Here is a 7,518-nt window from a genome sequence, read left to right as displayed (position 1 = left end):
TATATATATATATATATATATATATATATATATATATATATATATATTCTCTATGCTATCACTTTCACCTCTTATAATGTCAAATAAGGTAGCACATCTGAAGGCTGTTGCTTTGAATAATTTTAAGTGTCTATTTGCAAATTATAAGCACTGTATTTATTCAAAACTAAACCTCATTCAAGAACCTAAAGCATAACATTTACATCATCATAACAACTTAATACCAGAGTGACCACAAGGCCTAAAACAAAACATACCATTCAGTAACATAGCACACTGTAATAACAACACAACAACAGGACAGAACAGATCTCCCACATGATCTTTATATATTCTTTGGGGAGCCCAAATCTTTGGCAAGTGAGCAAACAGTTCCTCCTCACTCAGGTAGTTCCAAAATACTTGTTCATACAATCAGGGGATCCCAGGCCAGAGGATTCCCTTAACACAGCACATCCCCAGGGGTAGCAGAGAGCACAACACCCTCCACCCCTGGGTCACAGCAGGTTACAATCCCTCAATCCAAACAGAGTTTCCAAGTAAAGTCCTCTTGGGGGTGTGTCCTTCTCCCCACACTGCTGTTGCAGGATCCCATCCAGCACTCTGAGGTGCACACATGCTCGAATGAGCCAGAGTCCACATTCTAACAGTGCCTATACCACACTTCCAAACCCTGAGGGGTGACTGGGTGACAAAGCCACCAGGGTGGATTCCAGGGGTCCATGGCAGTTGCCTGTTCCCATTATAGACAACTCCACCACCTGGGTCCTAACCCATTCCAGTGGTACATAGCAGGAAGGCACTCTCACTGCTCCTACCTTGCTGCTAAGTTTTCATCTCAACCTAGGCTGAGTCCTGAGCTTGGGGTTTCCCCCTCCTGCAGGTCCAGGAGCCAATAGCTCCCGCATAGGTCCACATATAAGAAGTTCTCTACTTTTGCTCCATATCTCACCTCACAGGGGAAGGGACTTCTGCACTCCAAGCTCTTCCTGCTCCTGCCGGAGTCCAGGCACAGAAGGTTCCAGGGGCTCCTGCCCCCAGCTTCTGTCTCTAGCCCATACCACCCCAACTCTGGAGTAGCTAGGCCTTCCCTAACCTTACATGGGGAGGTGCTATTTTGGTCTGGACCCTGGGCACAGCAAAATAATACAATAATTGAAAAATAACAGACAACTATCCCAGTCTCACTCAACCCCATACTTTCCTCAGAGGTGTTAATCTTACTTTCCATGAGTCCAGTGCCCCCATGTTTTCACAAGGGTTGGTATCAGAGTTCTCCTCTCTCTCTCAGAGGTCTGCTCTCCGAACCTGATGAGTGATTCACATTCACATTTGGGGTTGGGGGGATACCTTGATAATGGCTAAACATCCTTCCATGAGAGACCCTCGAGGTAGTGTCTCACCTCAGAATACATACATACATACATACATATACACACATACACACATATTCATATATAATTTTGACTAACAGGCTCAGAGCCAGAAGGCACCAAAGCCCATGTGACTCAGTACAACTGTGAATTGCCAAGGTTCAAAGGAGGCTGATCCCACAGATGTTTGCAAATCAGGAAACTAAACTAAAACAACAAGAAAAAAAAAGATCTCACCTCCTGACTTACGCCTCCTGATTCAATGTGCTCCCTGCTTCTGACAACCAGCTATTAATGCTCCAGTTCCCTTTAAAAATTAATTGGTTTTTGGTGTGTTTCTTTTTGTTTTGGTGCAGGAATACCTAGTGAAAGGATATATCAAGAACAGAATACAAGTATTCCACCACTACCTCCCCTAAAACAAAGTTGGGTCATAGAGAGAGTGGGATCCAAGTTAAAGCAGTTTCTACATAGTATTAATGACACCAATTCCACATCCAAAAGAACTGCAGGGAATGGGGGAAATGAAAATGATTAAAAGTTATGGTCAGTTAAAAGTATTTCAGAATTTGTGACTGCAGGAGGGGAACATTTGTGTGTGATGACAAGATCAAGGATATCAGGATCTCTTAATGCACCTGAAGTGGTGGAGTAGAGGAATAGATCTTGAGAACTGAATAGTTTGAGGAGCTTGGAAGTTAAGGTAGTTGAAGGACTTAGTCCTTCAGTCTAACAGATCAAAAACAGCAACCAACAATTAATGAGATGGATTGAAAGAAGAGGATCTTTATGAATATAGTTTCATTTACTCTTTGTGGAACTTTTGGCTACATTTTTTTTACAATTCTAAAATATATTTTCTTCTAGTTATTCTGTTAGGAGTCAAGAATCAAGACAGAGTGCTGAAGGTACAAAAACAAAAACAAAATCATCTTGATGTCATAGTAAGAGTACAATGACTTCCAGGGTTAGTTGTTCAGTGATGGGACTGCAAAAGCCTCATGTCTTTCTTATCTGGTAACAACTCAATTTACACATCATCCTAAATGCCAAGGGAAATGAATGAGTCCCCAGTGAAGCAAGTTGTCCAACTAAGGTATGGTATGGGTCATGTGAGCAGAGATTCAAAGAGAAATTATGATTTTTTTTATTTGTTCATAGTTTGGAGAGGTTCTGTGGTTAAGGAGACTGAGTGCTGGTCTGGGATTAGGACAACCTGAGTTTGAATACTACCTCTGGGACTTATTACTTCTGTGACTGTGGGGAAAGTAAGCTAGAAACAGATTGAGAAAGTTAAAAAAATGGAAATTTTATATAGTGTTTTTAGATTTTATTTTAATAAAATTTTATTGTCAATTAAAAAATAAGCTAACATAAGTTTTATTTTCATGAATAGAAATCATGTTCTTCATTCCCACACCTCTTGGCAAAGGATGAGGGCCTATCAGAACTGTGTCAGAGAGAAGCACAGTCCTGCACAAGACCTCTGACAGCAGCAGCAGCTACTTTGGGACTTTCAGCCCATGGACTTAAAGTTTGAAAGTCACCTATTTAAATGTCTAGGAGCTGAGATGATGGAGTAAAGAGTAAGACACTCTCACCCACCTTTGTTGACCTTGAATACTCAGAGAATTTTGTCCCAGGAAAAAATCCTTGAAGAGTGGAGCCAGTAGAAAGGCTACAAAAGTCTTTCAGCTTGGGAGGATAGGGGGATTAATGGAAAAGGTTCTTCTTGTTGTTACTGAAGGGGACCAGCACAGGACAGGAGGTGTTCCAGCAAGTCAGCAGCAAGCTTCAACGGACCAACAGGAAATCCTGAGCCCAAGGCTATGGAGCCATCAAGTGCCAACAAGAGGATCCCAAGGATGCTGTCACACTGCCAGGGGAATCAACGGACACCAGCAAAAACAGGTAACCACCAGCAGCTAAGCTTACCTGTGCTCTAGCACAGCACCATGGGAGGAGACTTCTAGTGGCCAGAACACCTCCTACCCTACACCTCATGCCTTGAGCTTTAGTATAACTCCAGGGGAATGCAAAAAGACCTCACCTGGACTTGGTACACAACAGCCAACTCCAGCTCAGCACCAGGAAACTTACAGCATTATATAGCTTCCAGCTGCCAGAACTGGAAGTCATAATAGACAAAGCTAGTAACCAGGCCCCTAACCCCCAGAAGGAAGAATGGGACAGAGCCCCTTATGCCCCAGAGGCAGAGATTCTCTTTAAAAGTCATGGAAAAGGCAATGACAAAGAGCAAAAAGCAAATTAGAAAAAGCAGACCACAGATTCTTACTATGGTGACAGGGGAAGATCAAAATATGAAGGGGAAAGCATTGACGCTATACCCACATCGGAAACCTGAAAAGGAAATATGAACTGGTCTCAAACCCAAAAAGCATTCTTGGAAGAGCTCAAGAAGGATTTTAAAAGACAAATTAGAGAGGTAGAAGGAAAAATGATCAATACTTTTAAAAGTACAATGAACAAAATGGGAAAAAAATCACTGAAGAAAAGAACTCCTTAAAAAGTGAAATAGGCCAAGTGGACAAGGAGGTAGAAAACCTAACTGGAGGAAACAACTCCTTAAAAAGTAAAATTGACCAAATGGAAAACAAGGTACAAAAGCTAACTGAAGTAAACAATTCGTTCAAAATTTGAATTGGATAAGTAAAAGGTAATGATTCTACGAGGCATCAAAAATCAGTCAAACAAAATCTAAAGAATGGAAAAAATTAGGCAGAGGCAGGCCCAGAAGGCAGTGACAGTGCAGAGGCAGGCCAGGAGGAGTCCTGATCAATTCAGGGGAGTGAGGGGGGAGCAAGGGCCACTACCAGGCCTATCACCAAAGGGCTGGGACCGGAAAGAGCAAGGTAAGAACCTAAAGCAGGGCCCCTATCCAGGACAGCAAATACTTCTGGGACTACCACTACATAACCCAGATATTTTAAAAAAAAGCCCCTATCAAGACCTTGAAGGACCAGGATGGCAGAGTGAACCCTGCCTGCTCCAACCCCCACCTCTGACCCTGAAAACATAGTAACTATTGACCCAGGGCAAAACCCTCAACAATAAAGGCTTGGGAACCCCAGAGGAAGGGTATGGATAGGGCCCTGCCTCAAAATGGGTAGAAAGCAGACTGCAAAGCCAAAGACTTTGGAGTTCTACTATTCTGAAGCTGAAACATCAACAGGGAATGGGTCCCAATCACAGAAAGCTCTTCCAGGTGAGCTCAAAAGGAACTTTGAAAACCAAATGAGAGAGATAGAAGACAAAATGAATAATTCTTTTAAAATCAAAATTGCAGAATTAGAAAAAAACATTATAATGAAGAAAACAGCTCCTTAATAAGAAAAGTATATGATATAGAAAATGAGCTCCAAAAACTAACCAAGGAAAATGATTTGCTAAAAACTAGAATCAACCAAATTGAAACAAATAACTCTATGAGGAACCAAGAATTAGTCAAACAAAATGACAAGAATGAATTTAAAAAGAGGTAAAATATCTCAATGGAAAAATAACTGACCTGGAAAACAGATCCAGGAGAGATAATGTGAGAATCATAGGCCTACCAGAAAATCATGATGAAAAAATGAGCCTGGAAAACATTCTCCAAGAGCTCATTAAGGAAAACTGCCCTGAGATAGTAGAACCAGAGGGTAAAATAGAAATCAAAAGAATCCCCCGGACACCTCCTGAAAGAGATTCTAAACTGAAAACTCCTCAAAACATTGTGGCCAAACTCAAGAACTACCAGGTAAAAGAGAAAATACTTCAAGTGGCCAGAAAGAATCAATTCAAATATCAAGGAACTACAGTGAGTATCACACAGGATTTGGCAGCCTCTACACTGAAAGATCAGAGGCAATAGAATTCAATTTTGAACAAGGCAATAGAGCTCGGGTTACAACCAAGGATCACATACCCAGTGAGACTGAGCATATTCTTACAGGCAAAGAGATGGTCATTCAATGATGTAACAGATTTCCAGACCTTCATGATGAAAAAGTCAGAGCTCAATGGAAAATTCAACCTCCAAATATGAGATGCAAGCATGACATACAAAGGTAAACAAGGAAAACACACACACACACACACATCCTGTTATTTGATAAGAGCAAACTGTTCATAGACATGTAGAGGGTATGAGTATAAAACACACAAAATGATAATTTAAAAAAATATTATTAAGGGCAACAAAGGGACTGCAATGGAAGAAGAGGAATGAATGAAGTGGAAAGGGGTAATTATGCCACACAAAGAGGCATAAAAACAATACAGCAGAGGAAAAGAAGGGAGGGAATTGAGTATTATATGAGCTTTTCGCTCATTGGTTCTGGTGCAAGGGAAGAATAACAACCAGTTAGGCAAAAGACTCTATGGAGAAGAAACGCAAAATGTATCATATTAGAGGGAAAAAGGGGAGGGTGAGGACCTTTGCATGAGATTTGTTCCTGTCACACTTGGTGCGAAGAAGAAATAACATACTTCATTAAGCATAAAAATATCCTACAGGGAGTAGGAGGGGGAAAAAGCTACAAAAGTGTGGGGGAGTTGTAGGGATGGAAGAAGTAAGGGAGAAGGTAAGGAAAAGGGAGGGTGGCTTATAAGGGAATACTCAGGGAGGTGGTGATCAAAAGGAAAACTATTAAGGAGGGGAAGGGAGAAGGGGAGAAAATATATAAGCATTAACAGGGGAGGGAATAGGATGGAGAGAAAGAAACAGATAATAATCATAACTGTAAATATGAGTGGAATGAACCTTTCCATAAAAAGGAGGTGGATAGCAGAATGTATTAAAAATAATAATCTTACAATATGCTGTTTACAAGAAACACATCTGAAACAGAGGGATACATACAGGGTAAAGGTAAAAGACTGGAGTAATATATATTATGCCTCAGCTAAAGTAAAAAAAAAAACAGGTGTAGCAATCCTTATCTCAGATAAAGCAAAAGCAAAAATTGATCTAATTAAAAGAGATAAGGAAGGAAACTATATCCTGCTAAAAAGCAACATCGAGAATGAAGCAATATCATTACTTAACATATATGCACCAAGTGGTAGAGCATCCAAATTCCTAGAGGAGAAGGTAAAGGAATGAGAGGAAGAAATAGATAGTAAATCCAAACTCAAAATAAACAAGAAAGAAGTTAAGGAGGTAAAAAGAATTTTAGAGAGGGTAGGTATGATAGATCTCTGGAGAAAACTGAAAGGGGATAAAAAGAAATATACTTTCTTCTCAGTAGTTCATGGCACATACTCAAAAATTGATCATGGCATAAAACCTCACAATTCTGTGCAGTAAGACAGAAATATTAAATACGTCCTTCTAAGATCACAATGCAATACAAATTATATGCAAAAAGGGCCATGGAAAGACAGATTAAAAAATAATTGCAAATTAAACAATTTAATTCTAAAGAATGAGTGGGTCAAACAAAAATTATAGAAACAATAAGTAATTTCATTCAAGAGAATGATAATAATGTGACAACCTACTAAAATTTGTGGGATACACTGAAGGCAGTTCTTAGGGGACATTTTATATCCCTGTGTGCATACATGATTAAATTAGAGAAAAGGGAGGTCAACGAATTGGGCATGAAATTGAAAAACCTAGAGAAAGAAAAATTCAAAATCCAGAATTAAATACTAAATTAGAAATATTGAAATCAAAGGAGATATTAATAAAATTGAAATTAAGAAAAATATTGAATAAATAAAACTAAGAACTGGCGTTATGAAAAAACAATAAAATTGTTAGACAGTCAATATGACAAAAAAAAGAAAGAACAAAACCAAATTATGAGTATCAAAAATGAAAAGGGTGAATCTACCTCCAATGAGGAGGAAATCAAAACAATAATTGGAAATTATTTATTCCAATTGTATTCACATAAATTGGACAATATTAGGGAAATGGATGAACATTTACAAAAATTCAAGTTGCCCAGATTAACTGAAGAGGAAGTAAATTACTTAAATAACCTCATCTCAGAAAAAGAAATTGAACAAGCCATCAGTCAACTCCCTAGGAAAAAATCTCCAGAGCCAGATGGATTTACTAGTGAATTCTATCAAACATTGAAAGAACAATTGATTCCAATACTCTACAAACGATTTGAGAAAATTAGTGAAG

Source organism: Petaurus breviceps, unplaced genomic scaffold (assembly GCF_028583685.1).
Source record: "Petaurus breviceps papuanus isolate PSGF00001 unplaced genomic scaffold, PetGlider_PUasm1.0 90731, whole genome shotgun sequence".
In the NCBI taxonomy this organism is placed as follows: Eukaryota; Metazoa; Chordata; class Mammalia; order Diprotodontia; family Petauridae; genus Petaurus; species Petaurus breviceps.
Note: the sequence above shows the minus strand (reverse complement) of the source record.